Source organism: Tursiops truncatus, chromosome 1 (assembly GCF_011762595.2).
Source record: "Tursiops truncatus isolate mTurTru1 chromosome 1, mTurTru1.mat.Y, whole genome shotgun sequence".
NCBI lineage: Eukaryota > Metazoa > Chordata > Mammalia > Artiodactyla > Delphinidae > Tursiops > Tursiops truncatus.
Window position 1 is genome coordinate 54129966 of NC_047034.1, and position 15074 is coordinate 54145039.

General features: G+C 47.1%; 1 long non-coding RNA gene across 2 annotated transcripts in view; it reads right to left on the reverse strand.

Annotated features, from left to right (window-relative positions):
- Positions 1–12494: 12494 nt before the first annotated feature.
- The window catches only part of LOC109552916 (uncharacterized), a 371016-nt gene continuing 368436 nt past the window's right edge, over positions 12495–15074 (reverse strand). For both annotated transcript variants that reach the window (XR_012331494.1, XR_004526099.2), the window contains one exon: positions 12495–15054. This is a non-coding gene — a long non-coding RNA (uncharacterized lncRNA). The remainder of the gene's footprint in view (positions 15055–15074) is intronic.

Below are 15074 nucleotides of genomic sequence, written 5' to 3' on the forward strand. Positions count from 1 at the left end.
AGGGCCTCGGATGCCAGCAGGAGAGGAGGGGGGATCCTGCCCAGATGGACCCCAGTTCCCCTGCCACCTGGCTCCAGCACCAGAGCCCTCAGAAGTCTTTCCTTCTCACAGCCAGCTGCAGGATGACACACTAGCTACCAGGCTGGCTCTCATTTAAATTCCTCTCAACGGCAAGTGCAGAAAAAGGTGACAAAATTCCGACAGGATTTTCATTTGTTTTCATTGTAGTTTAGCTCCAGGGATCTCCTCATTAAGGCACATCATGGAAACCCTTAGGGCCCAACGCCAGAGCCCACAAACTAAGGCAGGGCTGGGGGCCAGGGGCTCCCTCCTCACTCCCACCGGGATGCCCTCCTCCCTCTTTTCATTCATCCGCTGCCCCACAGCGATGCATTCATCTCTTTTCTTCCTGCTGTTTGGTGGCGTCTGTCTAGTAATGCTTCCCATCTGTCTGCCCATATTATTTTCCTATTCTATCCATTGGGCTATTTACCTTGTTTATATTTTCTGTTTTATGGCCTTTTCCCCTCCATAGCATCTATCCTGTTGGAATTCCGGTCTGTTTATATCGCCTGGTGGTGCTGAGGCTCCCCTCCTTTTGATTCTCTTTTATCGATCTTGTTTACTTTCTCCATTGCCCCTTCATCTTGCTGTTATCTAGGTATCTATTTAGTTAAATGGCTTGGGCCCTTCCCTCTCTGTCTCAGCTTTCACCTGAATCCACTCCAGGTGCCCCAGCAGGACTGCCTGCTCCACTCCCACCCCAGCTTCCTGCACTTGACAAATGAGCCCAATTCAACTCTCCTACGGGTCCAGACTTGCACAGCCAGGCACCCATTACCACGCACCCGCGAGGTTCTCTCCATCAGAGCTGACGTCTACCAAGCATCATCCAGCCCATGTCGGCCCTGAGATAGGTCTTCATCCCCTGCTTACTTTTACAACTTTTCAAGGCAATTTCCCTTCATGTTAGAGGAGGAAGCTGAGGCTCGGGGAGGTGAAGCAACTTTCTCAAGGTCACACAGTGAATGTGTGAAATATTGACACCCCACTCTTAGTTACCTGCATGAGCAACGGCGTGGATAATCTCCCCCCGCAGAAAAATGTAGACCTCATTTCTAATCGGTTCTGGAATATCGTGTTCGGGGTGGTGGAGTCCCCTCCGGGTGCTGCTCTGCTGTGGTGGATAGACAAAGTACAGCGCAGGAAAGGCCGGTATATGGAACGGTGCTCTGCCAGCGTCCCCACAGAAATGAGAGGCAGTACTGTTTCCTGGGATGGAGAAAGCCAAGGAGACGGCTGCCAGCGTCATCCCTACACCCTCACTCCCAACTCCTCGTCCCTGCCCTGTAAGTCATTTCCGCTCCCTGCTCACCCATACTGACCGAGGGCCGTGTGGGGCAGGGTCAGATGCCTCATGGAAACCAAAGGAAAGCCATTCCAGCTTGCAGTGTGACCTGGGATACACAAAGGAGAGAGTACCTGATTGTTCCCTAGAGCTAGGTAGCAGGACGGTCCCTGAAATAGAGCCACCTTGGGATAGGATGGAGACAAGTGAATCCTCAAGCCATTGGTCAAGAGAAGAGAAATGACTTCACTGCCAGGCCTGGTGAAGTCCTAAAATAGGAGCCCTAAGTTCAGAGAAAAGCAACAACCGAACACACACACCCCATCCCCACCCAGGCGAACTCCAGGGGATGTTGTTAAACTCCTTGAAGGCAGCTGCCTCAAATGCTTTGCTGGGTCACTCTTGCCCCTAGAGTCAAACCCAAACTCCCTAGCTTGCCTCTGTGTCACTGAAAGTAGGGTCTGAGGTCTGAGCTGCTCAAAAGCCATTAAAGAGGCAAGGTTTGTGCAAAGGAAAGTTTGCTTTACTTCGGATGCCGGCAACCGGAGGGTGGGGTGTTGGGGTCCAAAGTCTGACTCCCCTCAACTGACAGCCAGTGGGCAAGAGCTTTTATAGACGGAGGGAAGGGGCTACATGCAGAAACAGCACGGTCACCTCTGACAGTCAGCTTTAAATTGGTCATGCGGTGGTCTGACCAGCTTCATCTTGACTGTTTTAATCTTCACTCCCAGGATCGGTTTGTTCCCATTTCCTCGAGGCCAGTTCTCAGAATTGTGGTGGCTTATGCCATGGCTACAGTCTGGTCATCATGTAGTTAACTTTGTCCACCTGGCGGGGGTTTCAGTGTCTATAAGACAGCTCACAGGATATGGCTTAGAATATTATCTATAGCCCATGAAGAGGAACTAAAGGTCCTTGACTTTGCTTAATGACTAAACTACTATTATTTAGTCTTGTTGGCCTGCTTTTCGTTGCTTCTGCATTTTCTCACTTCTCTGATTAAACTTATTCTCTGGTTAAAGTTTCTTCACAGACGAAAGGCAGGCAGAGGATGGGGGGATGGGAAGGACCATAGGGTCCTGCTGTTTCACTTGTACATTATCTACCTTTTTACATGAACTCCCCTCCCTGGCAGATTAGAATAACACAAAGTCCCCATTCTGCCGCATTTGGTGTGGGGAAATGAACCCCCCCAGGAGATGTGCTTGAGAAAGGATGGATGGTGTTTCTTTGGCTAGTGACTAAGTTTTTTAATAACTGGACCTTGAGGATTGTATAGAGTCCAGTGGTGGAGAACATGCTTGTTGATGACTGTATCTGGAGAAGAGAGGTGACGAGCACTAAAATAAAGGTACTTAGTGTGAATTGGGAGGACCGAGGAAGGGGAGACACCCTGCTGTGGAGGGTTGAGGAAGGCTTCGCGGAAAAGGTGGCATTGCAGCTGAGTCTTGAGATACAGCATTTATGCAGACATTCTAAGTGGAAAGATTATCATTAGTGAAGCACAGAAAAATCCATGGAGTGTTTACAAGCTGGGGTGATGAGGTGGGGGTGGTGATGGAGGTCGAGAAAAATGATGCTTTTCTGTCAGGATGTGACTTCACTGACCATAAATCCCGTGGGGCAGTGGCCCCGTCTCTGTAGCTGTGTCCGGCACGGTCATGCATGGTGCTCATAGGTGGCGTGATGACAATGGCGATGGTGTGTGTCACGGTGATGCTGGTGCTGTTTATGGGACTCCAGCCACTGTCACTGAAAGGCTGAGGATCAGAAACCAGGGCCTGGGAAAGATGAGTGCATTTCTCACTGCACTTCCTCCCCTCCCCTGTTGTTCCTCAGGCTCTCTCCATCTGACTTTGCATCTTTTTCAGGAAAAACAGGTGGGATGTTGCCAAGCTGACGGGGACCCCCTGCCCAGAGCGATAGACCCTGTCACAGAAAAGTAATTTCTTTTTAAACTTCTTTCCAGTGAAATCCCGCTTCTGCAGACAGCAGGCCGTGCCGTGCCACTGCTACCATTCTGCCACCGCAGTGCCGGGGAATAAAGGAAAATGCTTAGCATTAAATTTCATGTAAATCAGACTTTATTTGCTCTGGTGACAGGTTATTACCTTCGGCGGGGAATGAAGGGAAAAAGACAGCTGCTGGCTGGAGTCACCGGTCCTCAAACGAGGGAGGGTGTTTCCAATAACAGCCTACAGCTGTGCAGGCCAGGGTCACCCCGCCTGGTTCCACTCCTTCCTCCACCTCCACAGCTTCCATGAGCTTCTCCAACAGCATCTGCAATCTCCCAGTTGGTCCCAGCTAGCAGCACTGACTCCAGCGCTAAGCGTTCTCACTGCTGTACGGGAGCATCTTCTATACCAACTGCCCCCAAGCATGGCTTAGCCTTCCAGTGCATTGTGGCATGGACCCTGTTGTGCCCAGAATCCTCTGCGTGCTTCTGTTCACCTCACTGAATTTAATTTATCCTTCAAGGCTCAACTCAAGTCCAAAACCTCCCTGAAGTCTTGGGACTTCCCTGGCGGTCCAGTGGTTAAGACTCCATGCTCCCACTGCAGGGGGCATGGGTTCCATCCCTGGTCGGGAGAACTAAGATCCTGCATGCCACATGGCATGGCCGAAAAATAAATTAAAAAATGAATAAATTATAAAAATGAAAAAATAAAAATGGAAATCAGTGTAGGGTTGTCCACTTTAAAAAAAAAAAAAAAACCTCCATGAAGTCTTCCCTCGCCAACCAGCCTGTGGCACTCCCTCTCCCTCCTTTGTTTTGTTCATCCTTCGCCTCTGTCCCGAAACCCAGCCTATCCTGATTTGTACACTCCGACCAGCTACCAACACATTGATTGAGAATCCACCATGTGCTCACAGTGATGCTTGTCTCCTGCTGTGGAATCTCCTGTGTGCCAGGCCCTGTGCCAGGTACTGGGGATGGACACAAACACTCCGGGGTCATGCTCTCTACCCTCAACTCGCTCACATCTGCTTGGGGAGTGAAGTTATTATGCACATAAAAAAACCAACCATCACTTTAAGCACAAAGTAGATTCTCAATCCATGTGTTGGTTGCTAAGAGGAGTGTATCAGCCAGGATAGGCTAGGTTATGCTAAAGAAACAAAGGACCCCCAAATCTCAGTGATTCAAAACAACAAATGTTTATTTCTTGTTCATGCTGTATGTCCACGGTGGTCAGCTAGCAGATTCTGTTCACTGAAGTCACTCAGTGACCCAGAATGATACAGCAGCTGCCATTGAATGTTGAACATGTTGAACATTGAACATTGATCATTGCATGGGAGCATCTTACCTTGGCCATGAAATAAAGCTCCCTTTTGGAAGTGACACAGATCGCCTCCACTCACAATTCACACAGCCCCATCAAAGAGAAAGGGGCCAGAAAGGGCAGTCCGGAAGGCAGAGAGCTAGAAATACTTGGTGAATAGCACCAATAGCTTCTCTAAAGTGCTTAGTTACTCAATTCCATGAGGAATGAGCTACGTCTGATTTGTCCACTGAATCTCTAGTGGCTGGCGTGGTGCTTGGTACATAATAGAGACTCAAATAGTTAGGTTGGTAGAGAGCATCAGCTCTGACCCTTTATCTTGGTCCAGAGCTAAGCTTTGTGTCTACTGACCTTGAACCTGCTTTCTGTGCCTCTAGACCACAAGGCCTTGGGAGGGGGCAGCGGTGCCGTCACTGCTTTGTAGGCCTTATAGACGAGGGTCAGTGTTGCTTGGACAATCCCCCCTGCAGCATAAGAGAGGCAGGAAAAGAGGGGCAGCATCATCTGTTGGGACTGCTCATTGTTAATTGGGAAGCAGACACTCTCTGAAAAGTATGTGTATAAAGGATTGTGTGTGTGTAGTGTGTGTTTAACAGGTAACGCTGGAAGGGAAGAAGGTAGGTAGCGGCTCCATAGTTTACTGCTGCGTATCTCCAACTAGTAGTTAATCAACTTTGTGTTTGACGCAGTACTCGGAGGTGGGGATCGGGGGAGAAGACCTCGGGAGACAGGCGTGTGATCCTTCTTTCGGCAGGTTTGTCTGCTCCGCTATTGTGGTTAGCTCATACGCCCATCTTCTCTTCTGTTTTATCCTCTTTTTCCTCCCCTCTCTTCTCTTTTCTCATCTACTTTGATTGCCTTACCGTTTCTCCAAACGCTCAATGGCAGATAAGAAAAAAGGATGGGGAGAAGATAGGGCTCGAGGCAGAAGCGTGAGAACAGGGCTGGGGTCTGGCTGCAAAGTGACTGGCATCTGAGGTCATGGCCTGAATGTCCTTGTCATGGTCACAGGTTTTTGTTTTGTTTTGTTTTGTTTTGCGATGCGCGGGCCTCTCACTGTTGCGGCCTCTCCCGTTGCGGAGCACAGGCTCCGGACGCGCAGTCTCAGCGGCCATGGCTCACGGGCCCAGCCACTCCGCGGCATGTGGGATCTTCCCGGACCGGAGCACGAACCCGTGTCCCCTGCATCGGCAGGCGGACTCTCAACCACTGCGCCACCAGGGAAGCCCATGGTCACAGTTTTTGATATCCTTGACTAGGTTTGGGAGCCCTGGCAGAGAAAGTCGGGAGCAGAAATCATTTGAGGTCTTCTTCACCCCTCTCCCCACCATCCATCATCTTTGTCTTCAAGGGCTGAGATGAAACACAGCTGGGATCTGATCTCACAGCTCATGTCCAGGGAAACGCCCCCTTGACTACCTATCTCACAGTCAGGGGAAGGAAAGAAGGCTGAGGTCTTCCACTAATCATATCCAAGCTTATCTGGGCTTTTCCAGCATCTCTGAGCAAGGACTGCGGTTCAGAGAAGGCAGAGTCAGTCCGGCAGCTCAGCTGCCTCCGTAGCCTCCAGCCCCAGTCGTCTGCCAAGCTCACCATCTGCGCCCTCCGGCCAGTGGTATGCGTCGCCAGCTCCCGCACCAACCCCCGCCCCCAGCCTGTACTGGGAATCTGCCAGCGCCCCAGACTGCATCATACGATCGGATAAGCTTTGCCAGGTTTATGGTTGGTAATTTATGGCCTTCTTTAGCAACATCTATCACACTGTACAGTTGCTAATCCCAGAGTCTTTGCCCACTTTGCAGAAAACAGCTTTCAATTCCTTACAGCGTAGCATTTGCTAACTCACCTGTCAGTCTGTCAGGCTGGGTGGGTGTGACAAGCCACTCTTCAGTCCCTTCTTTCCATCTTACTTTGCTGAGGGGAGCCGGGCCTTCTCCCTCTAGAAGATAACAGCAGGGATCTTTATAACCCAGCTACCGCCCCGCTGCCCCCTGCTCCAGCGGCAGCTCTGTACCTAAACTCTTTGCTTTCTGGAAGGCAGTGGGGTTGCTAATGGCGGGGTGGGCTCACAGTTCTGGCAAGGGCGGAACCTTTCACTGCTACAAAAGAGAGAGCGGGTCCCAGGCAACACAAACTTACTCCCTCCTCATTCAGTGTCACGGAGGGAGGGGGGTGGAGTGTGTCCCGAGGGTGAATGTACACACTTGTACACAAGTACAGGGTGTATGAAATACTGATGTGGTCAGTTCTGGTTTAGGCACGCTAATGAAAGGATCGGTCTGGACAGTTGAAAATTTCCAACAAAGGCAAACAAACAAAATGATACATAAATGCATTTGGCTCCAGGATGAACCACATGGTATCTTACAGCCAATGCTTTTAACTGAAGCTACTTCAGCATTAAAGTTAAGTCTCCTGCTCTTAAGGCACGTCTCCCTGGGTAAAAGGGGAGGTAGCTTGGGAAATTCTAAATCATGGTGAAGAAGTACAGGAATGGTGAAAGGATCTAGGCTGTGATCACATGGCATCTATATATGGGTGAATTTTAAAAACTGCTACGTTCTGGAGAAAGATGGAGTGAAACATACTGGAAGAGAATGTACCAAAAATGATAAAAAGGTGAAATTCAGATGTTGGGAGATATATATATATATATATATATATATATATATATATATATATATATATACACACACACACACACACACACGCACACATACATATACACATATTCTATATATATATTATGTTTATTATATATAATTTGTACATATTGTATATATCTCCTAATTATTTTTCTATGTTTTCTAAATTTCCTACAATGAGCATGCAGTTTTTATGCTTGGAATAAACACAAATATCACAAATACCACAGATGATAATGCTCATTTTGATTGACCGATTGACTGACATGACTAACATCAAAGGTGTTCATCCCTCTCCTGTATACTCCAAGGGCCAAGAGAAGATCAGGAGATATGTTATCTGCCCATTTCTTTTCCTTGGACCCATTCTCAAAAGTACCCGAACCTCTTCTGGTTTCATATTCTATTTTCTGACGGTAAATATAGGAAGGAAATCTCCACTACTGAAGAACTTAATGATTTCCTGATCCAAATGTCATATTCTTTATGGTATCTTATGTTTAGCTCAGGACGCTCAAGAAATGTTTGTTGACTGACTGTATGAAGTGACAGTGGCTGCTGTTCATTTCAAACAAGCCAACTGAGGCCGTAGGTTCAGGCTGAGGTCATTTTGTTGTCCTGGTGTGAGCTCATCAGCATCAGTGCCATGGGCAGCAGTGGCCACAGACTTGCCCTGGTCCGGTCAGGGTGGGGATGGTGTTACACAGCCCAGACCGCAGAAGGTGCGGGTTTTTTCCATATTAGGACTGTAGGCACAGCAAAGTCTCCCACCCAATTCTCAGTTTACCTGAGCGCGCTTGTATGCTGGTTTGTTTGTTTTAAATTGGAATTCTTTAGTGGAAGGCATGGATGTTCCAGCAGGCATTATGAACAGCATGCTGCCGTCTCTTGGACTCCGGTTGTTGTGCCAGGGTTGATGGTCCATCTTCTGCTTCGATGGTCCATCTTCTGCTGATGCTTTCTTTGCAACTTGGCCTCTGACGACATTCCACTAAAGTGATACTGACATTTGACTCCCTGATTTTAGGGCTGGGGAGAGGGATCTTTAAGTGTGAATCTCTGTAGCCCAGTCCTTTTAGTGCAGTCAGCTACAACGTAGAATAAAGTCAGCATGTCTACCCTAGCCTACACATACACACACCCTCCCCAAACAGTAATGTCCCGTACGAAGCCCAGCTCCCTCCTCTCTCTCCTCCCATCCCAACTGCCCTCAGTCATCATTTTCATCAGAGTTTGAGGGGCAAGGAGGATGAGGAAAGCTGTACAAACACCATGACCCTCAGTCTGAAATTGAGGTGAGTTTGGAAAGTTCATCCCGGGCCTCTGGAGACTTTCACAAAGATCACAGATCGGCAGTTTGGTTTTCTCCACACAAAAGTGTGAGAGATGAAAGAAGCTGAGTTTAAGGGCCAGTAGAGTATGTGTGCAGATCCATATGAAACTCAGAAAGGGAATTCCTAAGATTCCTATTTTGAGTACTTGCAGAAGAGCCTTTTTATCCATCTCTGAGTAGGAGGCAGGGGTGGGTAGGATGCATAAGGTCAGAACTACCCCTCTTGCCACTGGCTAACCGCAGACTCACACTCATATTCGTTGTCTATGGCTGTAAAAAGGGTGGGCTGGTGGATGGCCCGTGGATTGTAGAGGAAGTTACAATCTTGGGTGCCAGATTTAATAACCCAGTGACCTTAGGAAAACCACTTCCGCTTTCCGAAGCTCACTGTGCATCTCCTATAAACCTGCCTGCCGAATTAGAATCAAATGAGTAGGTGTTTGTGAAAGTGTTTTGCAAACTGTAAAGCTCTTTACAAATGCAAAGCATGCTTAGAGTAAGTACATAGTAAGTACTTGTTGAATGAGTAAATAAGTGGAGCTCAGTCATGGTGTGCTATTAATTTTGATGACATACTGATATCACTAGCAAGTATTTTATCGATCGATGACAAGTCTATGAGTACCGGTCAAAACAGAACTGCAAAACCTACAAATTTCATCACTGACTGATATATGGCTTTATACTGGTTTTCTTTGTTTCATTTGTCTCTGTCTTGTCCCTGCAATTAGACCGTAAGCTAGTTGAATGCAGAGATCCAGTCACACATATGTTGCCCAGCATCAGCAAGGCGTGATGGTTGACGCTAGAGAGTACTGGGGAGCTTGAATTTTGGATCTTTGTTGGACAGAATTTGGGATGCTGGGAGCATGCACACACGTGGGACAACCATCTGCTGGATGGACCGGAGGGTTGGGAGAAGCAGGGTTATTTGGAGAGTACTCTTGTACACGTGCCTGCAGACCCCTTTATCTCTCATATCAATACAGTTTGCTTAGAATTAAATAAGAAAGGGAAAAAAAAGGGATTTCTGCCGCAAGTCAAATTAAGCTGCAATTTTCTTCCCAGCCTTTTGGGTAATGTTTTGCCATCTCCTGCGAGAACTAAGTGTCTGGCTCTGACTTCTCTCCTCCCCCTTCTAAGTGCCGTGCTTTCTCTCCTTCATGGCCAGCTAAGGGCCCTTCCTTTGGCAGTCCCTGGCCAGGAATTAGAAGAAATATACTGCGATGAGGTATGAAAAAAAGCCTTTTACTAAAAAAAAAAAAAAAAAAAAAAAAGTAAGTGAGCAGCCAGGGCAAGAGAGAGAACCTTTAAAAGGAACTTTTAGTTAGTCCTAGCATCAAAATGAAGGCAAGCTCTTTCTTCTCTGTGAGGCCAGCCCTGAGGAAAGTGGAACTGCCCTCCCTCCACTGCATTACAGAGAAGCCTTTCTGGCTTCCTTCAAGAGTTTTGCCGTGAACTCCAGCCCTTGAGCACTGCTTTTCTCTGCATCGAGCTTTGCAGTGGAAACTGATGGGAAATGCAGTAACTTACAGGGGGCTCCTGTAATTTATCCAGGACCAGACAGGAGGCAGAGGACTGGATACACCAGATAACCAGCTCCAGACACTCAGATGGTGAAAATGAAAGCCAAAGGGCCAATGGGAAGAGAAGGCATGTGAAGTACATGAACCGGCAGAGACAAAGGGTATCAACAAGGCTGATGGATGGAGAAAGAGAGGGACCGTTTCAAACCTGAGCACCTTCTGTAATATGAAGGCATTGTCTCCGCGGGAGAAGCTGGAGCTATTAAAAGGATGCCTTGATGGCTGAGCAAGGCCCACCAAGCTTGTTCCTTGGACCCAAAGCTCTTTATACAATTACACGAAATAGGGAGAAACTAGCTATTCACAAGGAAAAAAACCCCCGAGGTCAGGCTTGTTTGTTTAAAGAGAAAACAACAGTGATTCATCATCATACTTCAGATGGCTAAATAAACAGTTACTATCTGAGGGCCACAGTACGTGTAATGGAACCTGTAAAGCGTCCTTGAGAAGGTACCTCTCTGTAGCTGGACTTTGGCGGGACTTTGCTCTGGGGCCACAGGGCCTTGGCCTTGGAAGGACAGTTCAGGTACAGGTTCTTAGGTCACCTTCAGCAAGTTCACAAAAGAAATTTGAAAGTTTTGGGCAGGCTTATGCTATTGCAAATATACCTGTAAACATGTTATCATCCCTGGTTTAGGGGCATAAGGACAAAATACCCAAACTTAATTTAAATTATTATTATTTTTAGTTAAACCGTAAGAATTATTGGGCTGAAAGGAACCCAACAAGAATACCCATCCCATTCCATTTAGATGAATGTATCAAAGAGCCCTAGAATGATCAGATGGGAAGGGCCCTAGTTCCATTGCTATTTATCCCAGTTCCAGGGGCAAATGAGTTCCTGAGCCTAAGGGGCTTGTCCAAAGCATATGGGGATCTAGGTCCCAGGTCCCTGTTTTCCACTAGAAGGAAGTGAAGGGACCACACTTCCTTCACTAGACCACACTTTTCCACGCCTTAGATGGAAGAGTTCTTGATATGATTTAAACATCACACAGAGATGTTTTCACGTGGCTATTTTAGACCCGCGGGTGCCTCGACCATTGTTTCTCCTCGCTGTGGCTCTGAGGTGCTTTCTCAGTAGCACAGGATCCGACAGCTCTCAGGGATAGCACGGCTTCCCCTGTAGGTAAACCATAGGGGGAACCCCTGGGTGGGGGGTACAGCCCTCTGTGACCTCCTGAGAGGCATATTCTCATCTGTGGAGGGACCTTGGTTGTGTTCGCACGAACACATCAGCCAGAAATACAGTCGTCACTTAGTTACTGACTTGGTGGGTTATCCAGTAGGCATCTCTCACCCTAGGACACCTTCCTGTTCTAGAACACACATTCCAGTCTCTTCTTTCCTCTTAATTAATTTAAACTTAAATATTGTTCTATACATAATTTCACACACGCACAGTCTCTGGGAGGTCTGAGGTTTAAAATTTTTCACGCTATTGCTTGCACAGGCAGAGCAGCAGGATATAGGTAGATACCTTAAAGGTCTTGAACGATCTTAAAAGAATGCAGCTTTGGCTAAGAGAAACAGGACAGAAAATAAAAACTTACGTCATGGTTATGTGGGAAAGAAAATAAGACCATTGGCCCTGATGGCAGACAAGATGCACCACATTTCAAATAGGGAGAGTAGCGGCAAATATGATTTCATGGCGTGATGCACGACGTCTCCTTTTGTACTTTTATTCCCTAAAGAATACTTTGAAAAATAACAGTTTTAGAGACCACAGTTGCTGGAGTTGTCCTCCTTGTGGACAAGAAAGAAATTTAGATTTATGATATTCAAGTGGGAAAAAGATTATGGAGGAATGGCATGGACAGTAGGTGTAACGTTGGGTGAACCTGGGGAATCGGATCATGAGAATGCTTCATTCAAGTGCTGCCTGGCCTTGCATCAGGCCATTTACGTGGAGCCTTAATATCACTCAGAGACCCCACAGGGACAGGAGGAGTCACATGTCTGCAGAGAAGTTGGGAGTGGGGGCCAGTAGAGGATGAGCCCCTTCTGGCTGAACTGTCTTTCTTATTGGAAATCCCGGGAAATCTGCAGAGTGGAGCTTGTGGTTTGGGGGCCTTTGGCTCCAAGGCCTAAGAGCAGATTCCCTCATTCAGAATCTATGTGATGCCCATCACGAGGCCCTACTGTGTGCCAGACGCTGTTCCTCTAATCCGAGCCACCCAGACACCGTGTGGTTAGTGCCGCCTGCCTTCACCACCCACCCTAGTCTATTGTTGTTAACAAGTAACAAAATGGAATCATTTGGATTTTTATCCTTTTTTATTTCCCCTTCTTACCCCCCACGTTGGGGCTGCTGATAAACTACATCATAGGGTAAAAGGCTGGCAGCCGAGGGGGAAAGAAGGAAAACGCAAGTGCTGAGCTAATGAATTAATAGGATTTTGATGTACTCAGAGTCCATAATGAACTCTCGATTATTCAGGGAGATGCTCTCAACCTAATGCAGTCTTCTTTATTTTCTTCCTGCTCTGCTTGAGGCTGAGTAATTTGGAGCTTGTATAAAACAAGGATTCTTGTAGAAAAAAAAAAAAACAACCAACCGCGCTCCAATTTTATTTTATTTTCAAAGCCTATTCAAGATTCTACTTGTCATCAATTCCCTATTAAAATGCATGCTTTTTGAGGGCCAGGGTTGAGTTTACATTCTTATCCTTCCTGCCCCTCCAACCCCGCTCAACAATATCTTATGCATCTTTTTTCATGTCAACAAATACAATTCACTTTTAATGGTTTCATAGTATTCCATTGTATGAGGAACCATCATTTATTTACCCGGACTCTAGACACTTAGGTTGTTTCTACTTTTCAGTATCTCTACCAAAGCTTTATAAATAAACCATGCACACTTTCTTAATTGCTTTACGAAGATAAAGTCCTGGAGGAAAAGGATGGGTCAAAGGGGATATGTGTTTTGACACACGTTGCTAAATTACACTCCAGAAAGGTGCAAACAGTGTGTGAGAGTTTTTACTCCCTCACACCCTTCACTCAGTGGTTCCCAGGAGAAAATTTCCCAGCATCAGATGTCAGGGAGAAATAATTTCCTCCCATGGAATTGCTCCCAGTGGGCAGCATTATCATTCAATGCCTTTACCCTCAGCCACTGGTGTCCAAGTTCAAGCTCTTTCAAATCCAATACTGTGAATTTATAAAGGTCAGTCTATTGTTTTCATCCTCCACTGGTTTGTCTGACCTTGGTTGCAGACTCACCATTTCCACCTCTACTGGGGGTGGAGGGTGAAGGAGTGGGGAGGGAAAGACTAAAAAGTCAAGAGCTCCAGAAAGAAGCAATAGGTCCCAGCTCGTTCTTGAAAAGGCAGGGACCTCAGAAACAAAATGGCTGGTTCTGCAGCACCATCCTGTTTCTTCCTGCTTGTAAAAAGGAAAAGAAATAAAAACGTTTGAGATTCTTTTAAGATCCAGAATCCTTTATGGGCTGAACCATCCAAAACAATGGCTCTCAAAAGAGAAAAGTGATCTCAGCTTTTAGCCTTGGCTCTTACGTCATAATTCTGGGTTTATGGCAGTCCCCTGGGCATTCCTGCCTTCCAGGCTGGTCATTACTAGATTGAGATAAAGAGAAGACAGATTTTGAAACAAAGTTAGTGATGAGGGAAAGGGCAAAGGTGCAGGTATAGAGCTAATGGGGCAAAGTGCGACATAAGGAATCAAGAGAGGACGCAGAGCAGGAAGGGGACAGAGGAAAAGAAGGGTAGAGCTGGGCGCTCCCGCAAAGCCATCTCGATTTGCAGGTGTGATTCAGAGCAGCAAGAATGTAGGAGGGCCCAGAGCACAGGAAGGTCCGGGAGTGACCCCGATCTCCATCCCACCTCCCCTCTCAGAAAGCCACCCCAAATAAACATTCAATCTCAGGTTTGTTCCCGAAGCCTCTCCTTCAAGCCAAACTGCACCCTTAAGCCCCTCCTCTACAGAAATTCTGGAGCCGTCACCGGGAGCATCTAGAATCACCATCGAAATATGCAGCCAATACAGAATTCCTTTTCAATATTCTGGGCCTCTAGGTACCGTTTAATATATTAATTATGTAATTTACTGATTAAGTGAATTAATAAAGAACCACTACTCTCGAGATTTTTGAGATTTTTCTAAAGCTCTTGACGTGACACTTTAGTCCTGTAAAGCAGAGAAGGGCCCAACAGAGCACAACAGCTGAATGCTAATGGGAAAGCCTCTGGTCTCCCGGGTCTGAATCCAGGGATGCACCTCCCAGCCGCCTACCTCATCCCGCAGTGGGAAGGTGGGCCACGAACAGGGAGACAGGGCAGAAGGGAGAACAAAGGGCCTCTGATGGGGAAGACGCAGGTACATTTCAAGGGCCTTGAGGAACTCAGGGCCTCGGAGAGTAGAGTCAGATCCCTGCTATTTGGCTCAGTATTTACAGGCCCCTTTAAGGGTGCTTTTAGTGGTAATAACTGTGCTTTTGCTAATCTTTGTCTAAATTAAAAACTGGTTGGAAAGGCTTACTGTGACTCTGGTCTCAAGAATGAGGATTCCGTGCGCACCAGCCTCTAAAGTGACAGAGGAAAGCAGATGAGCTCAGTTCTTTCAGAGGGTTTTGTGGACCTTGGATGAGGGTGACATGAGCCTTAGAGGAAGCCCTTTGCTGAAACGCATGGATGTAAGAGAAACCACTCTATGGCCTGGCCAAAGTGTCTGAAACGGACCCCTTGCTCTAGGTTGATTAGAAAATAAGAGATCCTTCCTGTGAGTAGGCAGGGGAGTGCTCCTGTGGACAATGCCAGCGTCGTGGATCCTCTTTCTCGTGCACTCAGGAAGCAAAGCATCTTCCCAGTAGAAGCTTCCATGTTGTTTCCTGCCAAAACCGAGCAATGA